At 41.8% G+C, this 16,473-nt stretch overlaps 1 long non-coding RNA gene across 1 annotated transcript; it reads left to right on the top strand.

The window, feature by feature from the left end:
• The first annotated feature begins 3,947 nt into the window (after positions 1 to 3,947).
• LOC124508551 (uncharacterized) lies at positions 3,948 to 15,274 on the top strand. The gene is made up of 2 exons (XR_006961279.1): positions 3,948 to 4,772; positions 14,624 to 15,274. It is a non-coding gene; the product is annotated as an uncharacterized LOC124508551 (long non-coding RNA).
• The last annotated feature ends 1,199 nt before the right edge of the window (positions 15,275 to 16,473 follow it).

Genomic DNA, 16,473 nt, shown 5'->3' on the forward strand with positions numbered 1-16,473 from the left:
AAGCAGGCTCCAGACTCTGAGCTCTCAGCACAGAGCCCCAAATGGGGGTCAAACCCATGAACCTCAAGATCATGACCTGGGCTGAAGTTGGATGCTCAGCTGACTGAGCCACCCAGGCGCCCCCGGGCAGATAATTGGTTGTGCCCGCACAACCCGGATAATAGGAATGTAGCGGTGCGCGTAACAATTTCCCCCACCCCCGTGAAGCTTACTATCTGGTAGGTAAGACAGATGGATTTTAATAATCATGTGGGTACATGTACAATTCCAGCCCTGATAAGTGCTACGAAGGGAACACCTCTGGTGATCCAAGAGCTGATCATGTAGGGATGGGACTGAGGGAGAAGGTGAGACCCAGTCGGGAAGTTCAGGGAAGGCTTCCCCAAGAAGGTGATGCTTGAGCCCAAATCTGAGTTGAGGAAAGGCTCAGTGGTGCAAACAGAGTTCTTAAGAAATGGTGAATGGTTATGTACTGGGTACTGATAGCTAATTTTTCTTTGGGGAAAGGTAATGTTTTTTTGCTCTTGATTTTATGATATGGAAACCTAGCCATTCACATTCCCTGGTGTAGTTTTTAAAGGTGATTTTTCATTTTTGCTCAGCATTGTATTCATTTACTGAAAGCTGGCTTCTTCTTTGGCAGATGTGTCATACTTGGTGGTGGTTCTTAAGGATGTTGGCCTCCCAGTTATGGAGGGTGTGAAAGGCCCCTGGCTTTTCAGACCTTTTCTTCTGAATCAGGACTACCATAAACTCGGGATCAGGACATCTAACTTCGTATCATGCTTCGTGAGGTGACGCTCAGATCTGCTCTCTGGCATTCTTTACATGCTTCTGTCACAGCACATACCACACCGTGGGGTAACCCTGCTTCATCTAAGCCAAGCTCTGGAATCATCTATACGCAGTGGCTGCCTCAATTCCCATTCACTTATCCAACTCCCAGAGGAGGCAGTCCATGCTTTGAGGGAGCTCATGGTCTAGTAGAAAAAAAGAACCTGACAATCATAATGCTGAGGGATTTGTGCTGTAAAATAAACAGATACAGGGTGGCTAGAAACTCAGAGGAGATGCACGTGTGAGCCAACATGACTTCTGAAAGGAGATATACTTGAGCTGAGTTTTAGGGTTCTAGTTTGCTCTGACTTACCCAAATTTGTCACAAGCTTTGAGCCATGATGTAATCGCAGGGCGGTTCCTTGACTGTTCCATGCTCTGTCATACTTTCTTACCCATGGGTATGTTTTTCTCTCCGCCTGGATTGCCCCTTCGCTCTTGGTTCCTCCACGTTACTAGTCTCTGTGTCCTTGAACTTGGCTGTCATAAGTGTTCCAGAAATATTTGTATTTTAATAAAGGGTGTGTTCTTTGTAAACAGGCAACAAAGCTACTTTCACGAGATAAGCACAAAAGTTGGTCCCATTATAACACATTACTGACGCCCTTACTTATAACTTTTAACATCTCTGATTCTAAATCCCCTGGCTGCATGACCTCCTGTCTTTGCCCCCAAGGGAGAAACTCTCTTTCAAAATCTAATAAGCACTTGTGTTTATAGAAAATAAAATATACCCACCATCGTTTGCACAAATGGGAAAGGCACAGCTTAGCTTTGGACTGCGGAAGCAACAAATTGTAGCTCCTGGCAGAAGGAGAAGTGGATTCAGAAAGCTCAAATTAGAAATTAAATGAGGAGGCCCTAACTACTTCATGTGTGTGAACAAGTGTTTTCTTTAGCTAAATCACCTTTGGCAATTTTTATTTGACTATTTCATAATGAAAAGTAGAAGTGAAACTTTTTATGGATAGTATTTTCCTGCCACAAACCCCCTGATCAACATTTTTCTATAAAGTTTTCCTACAAAATTCTAGTTCTGTGGCATTTTAGACAAATATCCAGAAAAAAAAGAAAAAAAAAAAAAAAAGGTTGGGAGGGGGTATGGATCCTAGGGTCAAATGGAAATGCTGGGTTAAAATCAAACAAGTTTTTATTTATTTTTATTTTCATTTATTGATTTCATTTAAATGAAGTACCTTTTAGAGCCTCTACTATGATCTCTAAAAGGGCTTGGGAGTATGCAGTGTTTCTAATGAGCTCTTGTCCTTTTTGTCCCCTTAAAGAGTCTGGGCTCTGCAGAAGCATTTTGGGGACTGCTGCTTAGATGGCGGGTACCTTTGTCGGGTCCCTGACCAGGGACTGGTTGTCCTTACCTAAGGAGTTCTCACTGAGCTGGAGTTTCAAGAATGCTACATACATCTCTTGGTGTGGAGGGACAACTGGTCGCAGAGACTCAAGGGGACAGGTGATCTAGCCCCTCCTTGGCCTCTTAGAAGCAGCTCTGCCGTCTATAGTATTCATTAAAACAAGGTGCCTCGGACAGTGGTCTTCATCTTTGTACTTTGTATCCCCTACTTAAAGATTTTGAGTATATGGAAATATTTATAAATTATACAAATGTGTTATTGCACTATTATGTACATTTGAAAAGATGCAAAACTGTTAAGGAACAAAATTAAAAGTCAATGGAAGTTGTACTATTTCTTCCCACATTCCAGTGAGTCATTTTTCACATACCTGGGTGTGTAAACATCCCACTTTGTAAACCTCTGGCTTTAGAGACAGAATCTACGTATCTTTCAAATCACTAGCTGTCACCCTTCCTGAATTCCTGCGTTAAGTATGCTTTCCAGTGGAACATTGTAGCTGTTGAAGAATGCAGGCCACCTTTACATATTTACATCTAAAGATGTTGAAGACAGAGTAAGTGGAAAAAGCAAGTATTAATAAATATGTATGGTTTGATTTCTTGTATGTAAAATTAAAAAAAAATTTTTTTTAATGTTTTTATTTATTTTTGAGACAGAGACAGAGCATGAGCAGGGGAGGAGCAGAGAGAGAGGGAGACACAGAATCCGAAGCAGGCTCCAGGCTCTGAGCTGTCAGCACGGAGCCTGACGCGGGGCTCGAACACACGGAGTGTGAGATCATGACCTGAGCTGAAGTAGGATGCTTAACTGACGGAGCCACCCAGGTGCCCCACTTGTATGTAAAATTTTTTAAGTTTGTAAAAATGTATAATTTATATATAGAAAATGTCTAGATTGATGCATTAAAAATGGTTGTTTCTGAGCACTGAAATTAAGGGTCTTGGGAAAGGAAGAGGATTATATTTTTCCATATTGTTTGCATTTTTTATGAACTTGGATTCTTTTTATAATAAATAATTTTCAAAATCACTAAATCCATTGTGATGTCAAATATGTTACAACACATCGTTTTTTTCCTAAGTTTTATTTAAGTAATCTCTACCCCCAACATGGGGCTCAAACTCATGACCCCAAGATGAAGAGTTGCATGCTCTACCGACTGAGCCAGCCAGGTGCCCCCAGTACATTGTTAATGTTGACTGTTGAAGTTGAGTGATGGTAACATTGGGCTTCATTATTCTATTTTTACTTTTATGTATGTTTAATATTTCCATAGCAAAAAATTAAACATAAATGAAAATAAATGCATTGCAAAAAAAAGTCTATAGAAATAAAGCACAGAGGTTTTTATTTTATTTTATTATTTTAGGGAGGAGAGTGAGTGGGGGAGAGGGGCAGAGGAGAGAGAAAGAGAGAGAAAGAAATTTTTTTTTTTTTTTTTACTTTTGAGACAGAGAATCCCAAGCGGGCTGTGCACCTTCAGCACAGGGCCCCACATGGGGTTCAAACTCACAAACCATGAGATCAGGATCTAAGCCAAAATCAAGAGTCAGATGCTTAACGGACTGAGCCACCCAGGAACTGAGAGAGAGAAAGAGAGGGAGAGAGAGAGCTAAAGAGAGAGAGAGACAGAGAGAGAGAGAGAGAGAGAGAGAGAGAGAGAGAGAGAGAGAATCTCAAGCAGGCTCCATGCTCAGCAAAGAGCCCAATGTGGGGCTTGATCCCCCAACCCTGGGATCATGACCTGAGCTGAAATCAAGAATCAGACACCCAACCAACTGAGCCACCCAGGTTCCTCTAAGCCACATCATTAACAGTGTTTATCTTGTTGTTGGGAGAAAGAGAGTTGGGGAGTAGAGCTTCAGGTACCTTTCCTGGGATATGTTCTATGAGCATGTATTGCTTTTATAGTGGGAAAACACATAATTAAATAGAAACACACACACACTGCAGAGCCCCCAGTGCAAAGAGCTTCCTGTGTAGACAGGAGTCTAAAATACTTATTTGACTTCCCCCATGCTTGTTAGTTTCTAAGGGAAAAGACAAAATGAACGTGCCAGCCAAGAGTGTTTAATGTACAGGGCTCACCTGTTCCATGTTAAGATCTTGAGGCTTGCTTTATAATATAAGGATTCTTGAGCTTGTTACATAATAAAACAAAGGTGAAACTCCAGGCATAAACAAAGCCCCTTGCATAGTTCCAGCAGCATCAGGGAGAGCACAGCTAGCAGTCTGCCATAAATGAATTGCACTGTTAGCTAGTTACCAGGTTCCAGAATATGAAAGACCGTATCTTTAAGTAGAGTATCTAATTATAGCGCTCACATGGGGCTCAGGGGAATTAATATGTACAGGACGTTCTCTGTTGCTTACTGCATGGTAGACTGCATTCATAGACATATAGAATCTAGAAGGAGGGAAATGATGGCTCATTAACTGTGTGACCTTGTAAAAGTCAGTTAAGCTCTAGGTACCTCATCTGTGAAGCAAGGATCATACCCCTAGGCACCTCAGGATACTGAGATGAGGATTACGTGAGGATGTTTGGAAGGCACCTTGGATATGGTGAGTACTCTAATGCCAACCATTCTTGTTTCCTTGTGAAAAACTGCTCACTGAGCTGAGAACATTTAGCTTGCAAGCAGGTGTTCCCTGATTTTTAGTCTCTTCTCCTCAAACAGCCTTGTGGTTAGGGATGACTGGTCTTTGGTTAATCCCATTATCCTAGCCAAGTTTAGGAATGGGCTTGTAACTCAATCTGGCCCGTGAGATAGGAGGGGGTTTCTACTTTTGTTTCTCTGGATGCTGTCTTGTCTTAAGTGTGCTGCCTGGAACCGCAGTAGCCAACTTTCTCTCAGCAAGCCAACATTAAGGATGGTAGAGAAGAGAAAAGAGGAAAAAAAAAAAAACAAACCTCCTTCATCTTAATGACATTGCTGAGCTGCTAAATCAACCATCCCTGAAGTCCACCCTACCTTAGAACTTACTTTTTTGTAAGACTAAAAAAAAAAAAAATTTTGTTTTTAATGGAAGCCTATTTCATTCAGCTTCCCAAAGCATCATGATTAGTAGAAGCTGCACCAGAGGAGATTTGAGGTAGGAGTGATGGTATTTATGTAGTCATATTTATTGGGCACCTTGGAATGCAAAAATAAACAAGAGAAGCAGCTTCAAGCACTAGGAATGGGGGTTCTGGAAAGAAAGCAACTTGAACACATCCTGCCTCTTTCCTACTTGCAATTTAACCCATCTGCCTCTCCTGAGAAAAGCAGCTGCTGGGGCCTCCAGGAGGCAGACAAGGTCCGGAATGTGAGTGAGGCTCCAGGCTCTGGCGGAATCCTGACAGAGGACCCGAACAGGGGCCACAAGGAGGGGAGCAGGGGGAAGGTCCTTGTGAGTGTGCCTGGGCTCCCTGGTTCCTGAAGAGCTGAACAGATGGGCTGAGTTGCCTCCACCCCTGAGCTGCAGAGGTGAGAAGAGGAGGAAGGCTTCCTCCTAGTGCCTTCACCACATGACTGGAGGCCCATCTGCTGCTAAGCTTGGGCCAGGGGAGGCCGACACTACTGTTCCTTCTACTGCTTTGGGAATGCTGCCATTTAAGATATCCCAGGACATGGGACAGAGTCCCCAGGGAGCAAATAAAGAAAACGATTCCTCATGTGGCCCAGCAGCCTAATGGAGAAGAATTACAAGGAGGACCCTTAGGACAGAAATAGCTGCTGGCATAGATAACTTGAACCAAAAGACTAAGAGAAGTTAAGGAGATTTAAGTGCCTCCCTACCACACACACACCCCACACTGGTTTTTCTGAGACCAAAACTGATTTTGATGTCAAAATTTCAGGAGACGAATCGAAGGAGAAAGAGGTCACAATGGATGTCTGAATTAGTGTTCTGGAAGATAAGAGAAAGATACACCTAAAGGCACAGAGCAAAAATACACAGATATAAATCAAAAGATGGATAGAAATCCAAAAGGAGAGTGGGGGTGTGATAGAAGAGGTGATCGATAATACAAGAAAAGTTTCTTAGCTGAAGACAGACTTGCATCTCCCCAAGTTCCAGGAAGGGTTGATGATGAAAAGGCTCCTAAGCGTGTTATATCTTTGAGCTACAAGAAAGAGAAAAATCTTGTAAGTTTCCACAGAGAAGAACAAGTCTCCCCTCAAGGGGAGAGGACCATCCTACCATTGGACTGCTTATCCACAACACTGGAAGCTACAGTGTGAAAAACTGACCAGAGAAGAGGATGGTGTGGAAATTCACCAAAGCAAACCTCCTGTACCTTCAGTTCACTCAGTTCTGCAGATTAACCCACAAATAGGTTACCACTTGCTTCTACCTAGCAAATAAATTCAGAGTCAAAGTTTCCAGAAGGCTGGGGAAAGGCCAGGGGAATATAACATCTTAGGAGGATGGTAAAAGGGCTCATCACCCAATTCTGAGTGTATCTTCAGCACCTGGATACTCAAAGTGGAGAAGCCCGTTTCTCAGGCTGTTGAGTGAGGCTGGGCTCTCCACTCTGTAAGAGTATATTCTTTCTCCGAATTGATCACATCACCATCTGCCTTGACAACTTTTCTAAAAACAGTCTGGAACTAAAAATAATAAGCGAATCTCAGCAAATCTGGGCATCGGGGGTGGGTAGAAAGGAGGGAAGTGTTCCAAAGGTCTCATCTGGGGAGTGACTGTGGAACTGGTGGAGGAAGTGAAAGTATTCTAAAGTTTGGAGTGGAAGTGGGAGGGGGGGTACAGTATTTTGGTGGGAGAAATATACGTCTGGTTTTCATATGATGGTAAAGAAATATGTATCTGATTATGAGCAACGGGAAAGGGAGAGTAGCTGGAATAGACAGTGGAAATTCACAAGAGAAGTCCTAGTGACAAGCTGGAAAGGGAAAATGATATCAATTTGATCAACCTACAAGAATAAATACAGTAAAAGGAGGAAATAATAAGTAAAACAAGTCACTAATAAGATGGTAGGAGTCATCTAATCGTTGCCCTAAATGTGAATGGACTGGATTTTCCCATTAAAAGTGAGAGACAGATTGAGCTAAAAATATAAATAAGCCCACTATGCACTATCTAGAAGAAAAACATCTGAAACAAAATTTTAAAGAAACAAAATATAAAGAAAGTTGAAAATAAAGGGATAGACAAAGATACCAGGCAAATACAATGAAAAAGAAAATAGGTATAGCAAAATTAATAGCAGACAAGGAAGAATTTAAGGTTAAAGGGACCCTAAGAGGAATATTATGTAACAATATAAAGCACATATGCAAAATTAACATTAATAAACCTATTGTCTGGTATCAGACGATGTAGATACAAAGACAACTTAATAAAAATATTGTAGATTTCAAAACATTTTTTCAGAATCAGAATATACAAAAAATAAGGATATAGAAGAACGAAATAATATAATCAGCATATTCAATTTAACAGATAAACATATAACGTTATGTCCCTGAGGTAAAAAAACAGAATTTTTTTTATCTATCCAAAAGAACGTTATAAAAATTGATTTGATTATGTGCCTGATCATGAAGAAAACCTTACCAAATTTAGAAGTGAGAGATTTTTGTGGCCACATTTAATAAAATTAGAAATAAATAATTTAAGTGTCCAGAATAGCCTATTTATAAATTAAGGAATACTTTCCAGATAACTTCTGGAGCAAAGAGGAACATAGAACTAAAACTGCAAACTAGAAAAGCAATTGGAAAGGGGAATGCTTTGTATCAAGATCTGTACTCAGAGGAAAATTATTAAACTTACATACCATTATAATTAAAGAAGAGGAACTAAAAATAAAAGCCCTTGTTTTTCTATGCAACAAGTTCTATGGAAAGAACAAAATTAGGCAAAAGAAAGTTTGAACAAGGAAGGACTATAAACAGAGTTGGGAGTGTGGATCTGTAAGCGAGGTGCCTAGGGCACAAAATTCGAGAGACAAGGCTGTTCAACCGCCTGCACCTGAGGCACCTCACTCTTTTTTTTTTTTTCTTTAAGCTCATTTATTTATTTTGAGAGCGGGAGGGGCAGAGAGAGAGGGAGACAAAGAGAATCCCAAGCAGGCTCCACACTGCCAGTTCAGAGCCCAACGCGGAAGGGACCCCATCTCACAAACCATGACATCATTAGATCATGACCTGAGCCGAAACCAAGAGTCAAAAGCTCCAGCTCCACCAACTGAGCCCCTTAGGCGCCCCTCAGGCACTTCACTGTTAAGGAAGCACTCACTCCCAGGGTCACACACAGTGAGGGGGGCAGGCACCTGAACAATCTTGCCTTTTTGGATTTTGTAACAAAGATGCCTTGCTTGCCTCACTCTAGTCCTGGCCCTGACTGTGAAAGTAACAGCTTCCTTTTTAGGGAGAAAAGAAAGCATTGGCCTGTATTTCTATTCCTTTCTTTTTTAAATTAACTAAACTTGTAATAACTTGGATGTAATTTATGCTTGTTCTTGTGACCTGTTAATTTTACTAATTTTATTCCAGCCTAGAAGAGAGTAGAGTCAGAAGAGATCTTATGTAGTCCATTAGGTGTTTTTTTTTTTTTTCTAAAAACTATTTTTTGTTTTTTTAAAGTACATTAGGTCTCTTATCTTACTTTGTGTTCCTAAATTGATGGGCCTAGTTGACGGGTACCCACATCAGTGTATGTCATTGTTAAAAAAATAATAATAATAATAAGACTCATTGTACCTCTTATTCCATTAGGATTTCAGGATATAAGGTAGGACACAAACAAGTGGTGGGTGATGTTCAGAGAGCATCAGCCATGCAGTGGATGAACCTACCAGTCACCCAGCAATTGCAAGAACTTAGAATTACTCCAAATGTATGTTCTAAAAAGGTAGTCCAGATATTTAAACACAGTAAAACCTTGCAGTGCAAGTAATCTGTTCTGTGAGTGTTCTACAAGATAAGTAACATTTCTAATAAATTTTAACTTGAAGGGGCGCCTGGGTGGCTCAGCTGGTTGAAAATCCAACTTCGGCTCAGGTCATGATCTCACAGCTCATGAGTTCTTGCCCCATGTAGGGCTCTGTGCTGACAGCTCAGAGCCTGGAGCCTGCTTCATTTTCTGTCTCCATCTCTCTCTCTGCCCCTCCCCCACACATGCTCTCTCTCTCTCTTTCTCAAAAATAAATAAACATTAAAAAAACATGAATTTTAACTTGATAAATGAGCGATGTCTTGCCATACGAGTAGTAGGCCACGCTGAATGTCACATGATCACATCTGAGCAAATGGTTCTTGAAATTTGCTTTGGCATACAAGTGCTTTGGATTACTAGCATCTTTCTGGAATGAATTATGCTTGCAAACCAAGGTTTTACTGATATTTGTAGGAGTATCTCTAGATCTTGGGAGGAATATTATCATTCTCTAACATAGTTTCTCTTTACAATTAACTAACTTCACTTTATAGTCTATTGGTTCCCCCCTCCCATTTTTTTCCTTTGGTGGATTATATCTAAGTTTAATGCTGGACAGAGCACTACATAGCATTCCTGTGACTTACTCTTATTTTCTGTGAAAAATGTGTGCATTTGCTCAGTTACCTCAGGCAGAATTATTTGAATTTCAGAGTTTAGTTTGGGATTTTTTCCTGTGCTTTAGTGTTATGCCTTCATTTACTCATTATTGTGATCATATATAACTTTGTACTTCTCTTGCTTGAAGGTATTTTGCAAAAATAATTTTAATAAATGTTACATGCAATAAACAAGTAAAAGCTGAAAACCTAAGAATTTTACATGCAAAAGCACAAGGACCAGATGGTTTCACAGCTGAGTTTTTCTCTAATTAAAAAAATAAAAAGATCATCACAATCTTATCTAAACTATTCAAGACCATATATTAAAGCTGTAAAGTATCACAGCATGAAAATGATAGTACCAAAAAAAAAAATGTAGATCAGTTTCACTTATGAAAACAAAGGCAAAATTCTAAATAAAATTTTAGCAAGTCAAGTTCAGCAATGCTATGAAAAAATGCACTGTACCCAAGGAGGGTTTAATCCAAGAAGGCAAGTAGGAGCCAGTGTCAAGAAGTCTATGAGCATAATTTATTTTCTGAATAAACTAAAGAAGACAGTCTTTATATTACTAAGGCATTTCCTAAATTTCAACAGCCATTTATAATAAAAATAGAAGAAAACCACCTAAATACAATAAAGTTTACTTTCCGAAATAAAAAAAAAAAGATGTATTATAAAGGCAAAACATTAAAACTGTTAATATCAATAATGAAACAGTGGGTGCCCATTATTAGCATTTTTAGTTAGGATTGTCTTGGAAGTTCTGAAAAAAATCAGTAAAGTGAGAAAAATAAAACATTGAACATATATTGTCTTTTTGGTGATGAAGTGATTGTATACTATGAGATGGGGGTAAGAAAAAAACCAAATAGACTTAGTAAGATAGTTTGGTAAAGTAGACAAATATGGAATAAATAAACAAAATCCAAAGCTGTTCCATACACTAATAACCACCGTTAAATAGAAAGGGAATGAATAATTCTGTTCTAAATAATGATAAAAAATTAAAATACTTAGGAATAAATGAAAACTAAAAAACTATAAAATCTTATTGAAGGATGTGAAACAAGATTTGAGCAAATGGAAAACATATTACACTCATGAATGAGAAGGCCTCATATAACAAAATTCTCCCTGTGCTAATTTCTATATTTCATATGATTCCCAGTTAGAACATTAACAGAGGTTTGGAGAGAACTGGATAAAATTACCAGGAAATCAATGTTATAAAAGTAATGTTAGACGTTTTAACCTAAAAAAAATTTCACCAACTGTATGGCAAAGGACACTGTCATTAAAACCAATAGAGGAACAGCTTTGGAAAAACATTTGCAAAGAAGCTGAAAGATAAAGGGTTAACATATTTCGTAAGACATAGCTTTTACCAAGAAAAAGACAAGTATTCTAATGGCAAATGAGGTTTGAACTTTTAATTCACAGAAGAGCAAATCCAATAAGCATCTGGGAAGATTCTCAAACACAGTAGTAGGTAGGACAATGTAGAATAACGTAACAATGAGGTCACCACTTACACTCATCAGACAAGCAAAAACTAAAATAAGCTATAAATATTTCTGCCTGGAAGAAGGTGGGGGAAGGATAGGTGCTCATACATTGCCGGTGGAGCTGTACAATATGGCAGTGTTTTGGGAAAACAACATGGCAACATCTATAAAATTTAAAAAAATCGTTTGATTAGCAATCCCACTGCTAGAAATATTTCCCTTAAATAGGTATGTATGGGATATGATGCTAAACACAGCATTTTTCAGAGGGGCAAAAAACTGGAAGCAAAGTGAAGGCACTTTGGTGCAAGACTAATCGAATACATTAAGATGCCACTACAGAGTGGAATATTATGCAGTCATCAAAAATAACGAAAGGTGTACCCATTGAGAACCTAGACAGATTTCAGGAGGTACTATTGAGGAAGAAAATCGATTTGTTGAAAAGAATATGTAATATCATTTCATTTTTGTAAAATAGTGACATCTCCCTTCTACGTGAGAATGTGGATGTGTGTTTGGGCATATGACTGTAGACCAATTTCACTGACACCTCTAGTTACTAATGTGGACCGGGAGACAAGGCACTGGCCCAAGCAAGAAGAGGAGGAAAATACTGTAGTAACTTCTCTAGCATGTGTAATTCTACCCGTATAGTAATGAGGAAAAGATCTGTATCTCCTGCCTTATAGGGATACTAATAATATATCATTAGCTAAAAAATAAGAAATAAAAGTAAGTTGCAGAGTAATCTATAATCTGATTTTCTTTTGGTGAAAATCACAGACAATCAAAACCCTGGGCAAGTATAAATGCTTGCAGATGTTCAAAGGAATAAGGTGAGAGGCCGTTCCTAGCTCACTGGGGCCAGGGGGTAAGGGGATGCAAGGAGATGATTAGTTTTTCTTCTGTGCATCTCCACATTGTTTCATTTGTTGCTTCCATGCTTTTGTAAAACATCTTAAAGATGAAATTTAAAGGGGCGCCTGGGTGGCGCAGTCGGTTAAGCGTCCGACTTCAGCCAGGTCACGATCTCGCGGTCCGTGAGTTCGAGCCCCGCGTCGGGCTCTGGGCTGATGGCTCAGAGCCTGGAGCCTGTTTCCGATTCTGTGTCTCCCTCTCTCTCTGCCCCTCCCCCATTCATGCTCTGTCTCTCTCTGTCCTAAAAATAAATAAACGTTGAAAAAAAAATAATTAAAAAAAAAAGATGAAATTTAAAACAACCACATAAACAAAACCCAAGGACACCTTATAGCTTCTGCCCTTTCGTGCTCACAGTCTCATACAGACTGTCATCAGCTATTTGGGGCATTAGTTTTGTCTCTATGGCTTCCAGGGAAGAAACTGAGGAGAGGAAGTTATGGGCAATCAGATTTCCTCTCTGCAAGGGTAAGGACCTCTGCTCAGGGCAGGTGCTCAGCCACAGGTGTGATGTTCCTCCAAAAGGAAGGTTTTGGGTGAGGTCAGTGTTGTCCCAAATGTTCTGATGAGAGGAATTACCCAGAGAACTTGTAAAAATAAAAATCACTGGGATCTGCCCTCGCCCTGCTGAATTAGAATCTCCACGGGAGGGGGTCTGGGAAGCGGTGTTTTCATCTGCGCCCAGGTGATGCGTAACACCAGACAAGGGTGGGGAACGCTGGTCTGCATTCCTACGTTTGTGCTGACAGTGGGACCTGGAGACCAGCAATGGCATCACCTGGGAACTTGCTGGAAATGCAGGATCTCGGGCTCCATGGCAGACTTACTGAGTCAGAAATGGCACTCGACAAGGTCCCCATGCACAGTATGGTCTGAGAAGCACTGCTCCAGATGATCTTTAGGGTCACTCACAACTCTAACTTATTTGGCATGAAGAGAGTTCTCGGTCTCTAGAAAACCCTTTTTGTGACAGACACAGATGAAAAGTAAAAATGTAGTCAAGGAACACAAGGGCTTTTAATGAACTGACAGGCAGAGGCTGAGCCAGGCTGAGAGGGGGCTAGTAGGTGGGAAGCGATGGGGGTGTCCTTGAGGTGGGCCCGGAAGCCAAGCCCGACACCAACCTGGCTGTGTGCTTGATTGTAACGAGGAAGCTATGAACTCTATTGTGAATGGATGCACTAGTTGGAGTTTACAGTTTACTCAGAAAGATAAGACTTACCTCTAAAAAGATGACCATCACTTGTGGGTTCAACACGTATTTGCAAGATGGCAACTCTGTGCCACAGTGGGCTGGGCACTTCAAATAAAGCAGCCGACAGCTAGAAACTCTCCCTGACTTCATAGAGCTTCACTTCCTGTGGGGGAGGAGAGACATTGAATAATCGGTCCCACAAATTGCCGGATCAAGGGTGAGGTGGTGGCCCTGGGTACACAGTTTAAGAGGGGCTCCAGAACCTGTTATGAAAATAAATAATATTTTAATGCAATATATATATTATATGTATAATGCAATATATATAATGCATATATATATTATATATATATGTGTATATATATATATATATAAGGTTTATCTTTAAGAGAGAGAGAGAGCAAGTATGAGCAAGGGAGGGGCAGAGAGAGGGGGAGAGAGAGGATTTGAAGTGGGCTCTGCAATGACAGCAGCGAGCCCAATGCGGGGCTCGAACTCACAAACCGTGAGATCATGACCTGAGCCGAAGTCAGATGCTCAACCAACTGAGCCACCCAGCTGCCCCTAATATAATATATTTAAAAGATCGAAATCAATGGAAAAAGAAAAGCCTATGATGAAAAAAATATCAAAGTTTTATATAAAGACAGGATCAGTATCACCGATTTCTCGTTTTGTTCATGGCTCCACGGATTTACCAGAATAAAAAGACGTTAAGAGTATGTAGAGCAGGGTAAGCTGGTAGAGGCTGGTGGAGGGTGGGGTCATCCTTGTTAAATTGTCCCTGATGCAGTGACACTGGAAGCACGCACGTGAGAGCCTGGAAGAGGAGGGGGTGTGGGCAGCAGAATAAGTGAAGGCCCTGAGGCAGGAGGGAGCTTTTGCATTTTTGAGGGAACTGAAAAATGGCCCGAGTGTCTAGACTGACAGTTCTCAAACGTTGTGCATGTTAGAAACACCTGGAAAGGTTTTAAGTCTTGATGCGGGGTGTTGCCCAGACCAAGTGAATGAAAATCTCGAGGGCAGATAGATGGGTGCTTCTGGGGCAGTTCCAATGTGTGGGCTGGGTTGGGACTTGGTGGATGACAATGGAGTGAACTTGGGCGAGGAGACTGATGGGAGGGAAGAGCGGGGCTTGGCGAGAGGCCTTGGAGCTCAGGGTAATGATTTGGGACTTTTTCCTTTGAAGGGCTTTATGCAGGGCGATAGGATCTGACCTTCTTTTTTTCCCTCTTTTTTAAGGCTCGCCCTAGTTGCTGCGATGAGAATGGATTGAAAGAGAAGAGTGGATGCAGCAGGAAGAGGTGGGAAGTTGTTGAAAGCATCCAGGATGGGGAGTGGTGGCGGAGGCTGGAATGATGGCAGCCATGGTGCAGAGATGAGGACACGTTGCTGAAGGCTTTGGTGACTGTTCAATAGCATGGGGGCCCAGAGAAGAGGAAACATTGTAGATGACATGTCCCCCTTTCCCCCATGTGAGACATCAGCAGTTGAGGCATGGTGAGGACATTCAGAGCAGGGAGCCTGGAGACCTGCGGATTTGGGAGGGAAGAGAGGTTCAGTTTGGAACATTCTGGGCTTGTGAGACGTGGAGCCCTGCTATGTGGGCAACTGCATCTCAGGGGAGAGCCCCACCCTGGAGCCGCAAGGTGGGAATGGTTGGCCGACGACATGGTCAACGACAAAGCCAGCAGAGTGGCTGAGGATGCCCAAGGAGAGAGCACTGAGGGAGCAGAGGATGCTCAGCCCCTGGGAGAGCCAACCTGGAGAGGTTGAGCAGAGGGCAAGGAGACCGAGGAGGAGCCACAGAGGCTGAACAGGATGGAATGATGGAGGAGGACCAAGGCAGCCGCAGCAGGCACTCAGAGACAAGAAAGATCCCCGAGGGCTGGGCTGACCTAGCAAGTAACTGGCGAGAATAACCGGGCCTGGATAAGATGACTTTTGGCAGGGAGGAGGGAACTGGGGAAAGAGGAGAAGAGTGGGGAGGAGGTATAAGAAAAGACAGAGATGGGAAAAGGATGGGGTGTTTGGCGGCTGGGACTCCAGGAGAAGTATGTAGCATCCTGTAAGGTTAGCAGGTAGATGGCGACTCTTGGGATTGCCTTCTTCTTTCTTGCCCTTGCTTGTCTCTGTCTCCCATCCATCTGACTCTCCTCACACCCGGCTCCGTGGGGGAGCAGGCAGTGCCCGGGGCTGCTCGCCTTCTTGCTTTGCCGCCCAGGGATGTGCAACTACAGTCAAAGCTTTCACAATATTTGCAGCAGCGTTATGAAGGTGAACGCTGAGGACGGTCGGCTTTGCTCTGGAGGAGAGAGCATTCATTTCGAGTTGAATGGAGCGCTTGTTTCTTCCTCTCTGACTTCACGCACCTCCGAGAGCCCAGCTGCAGTGTAATTGACGCCCCTCCGTTTCTTTCCTTGTGCTCTCTTAGAAGTAAAAGCACAAACAGGCTTTTGCCTGAAAGGCAGGATGCCAGCGTTATCTTTCCTGAGTGGGCTCATAAATACAGATTCTTTGGAGAGAGGTGCGTATAATCAGTGCACGAGCCAGCATTTTGCATGTGCGATGAACAGATGTGGCTGCATTATTCAGTCTCCCTATTTGACTTCCCTACCAAGACGTACTTCAGAAAATGGGATGTCGACAAACACATCTTCCCAAGTGAAAATAACCCGTGCCAAGAGGAGTTTCGAATGTTCCAGTTAACCATTTGTCATGCTGGTTCCTTATTGACTTCTCTGCCTCAAATGTTATGACGTGCCGTGTCACTTCAAGTTTTCCTTCTAAAGATGAAATATTTTCTAATTGTATTTTGTGTGAAACGACATTCACACCGAAATGCATCAATCACTGTAGTAGACAAATGTTGGTTTTGACTCCGCGTTTTATCTTCTTGTTTTCTTTCCCCTATCGCACAACGTGACATCCATACTAAAAGTGAGTGCATAACATACATAGGTACAGTTTAAAAAATGGTTTTAAAAATGAACACCTGGCATTACCACCCGAGTGACAGGTACCGTCTTGGTGGCCCCTGGAACGCTGGTGGTCACTTCCTCCTTCCTTAGAGGTACCACAGTGGTGGTGCT

The sequence above is a fragment of the Lynx rufus genome, unplaced genomic scaffold (genome assembly GCF_022079265.1).
Source record: "Lynx rufus isolate CCGP_SWC_20201006 ecotype Redwood Valley unplaced genomic scaffold, mLynRuf1.p SCAF_13, whole genome shotgun sequence".
In the NCBI taxonomy this organism is placed as follows: Eukaryota; Metazoa; Chordata; class Mammalia; order Carnivora; family Felidae; genus Lynx; species Lynx rufus.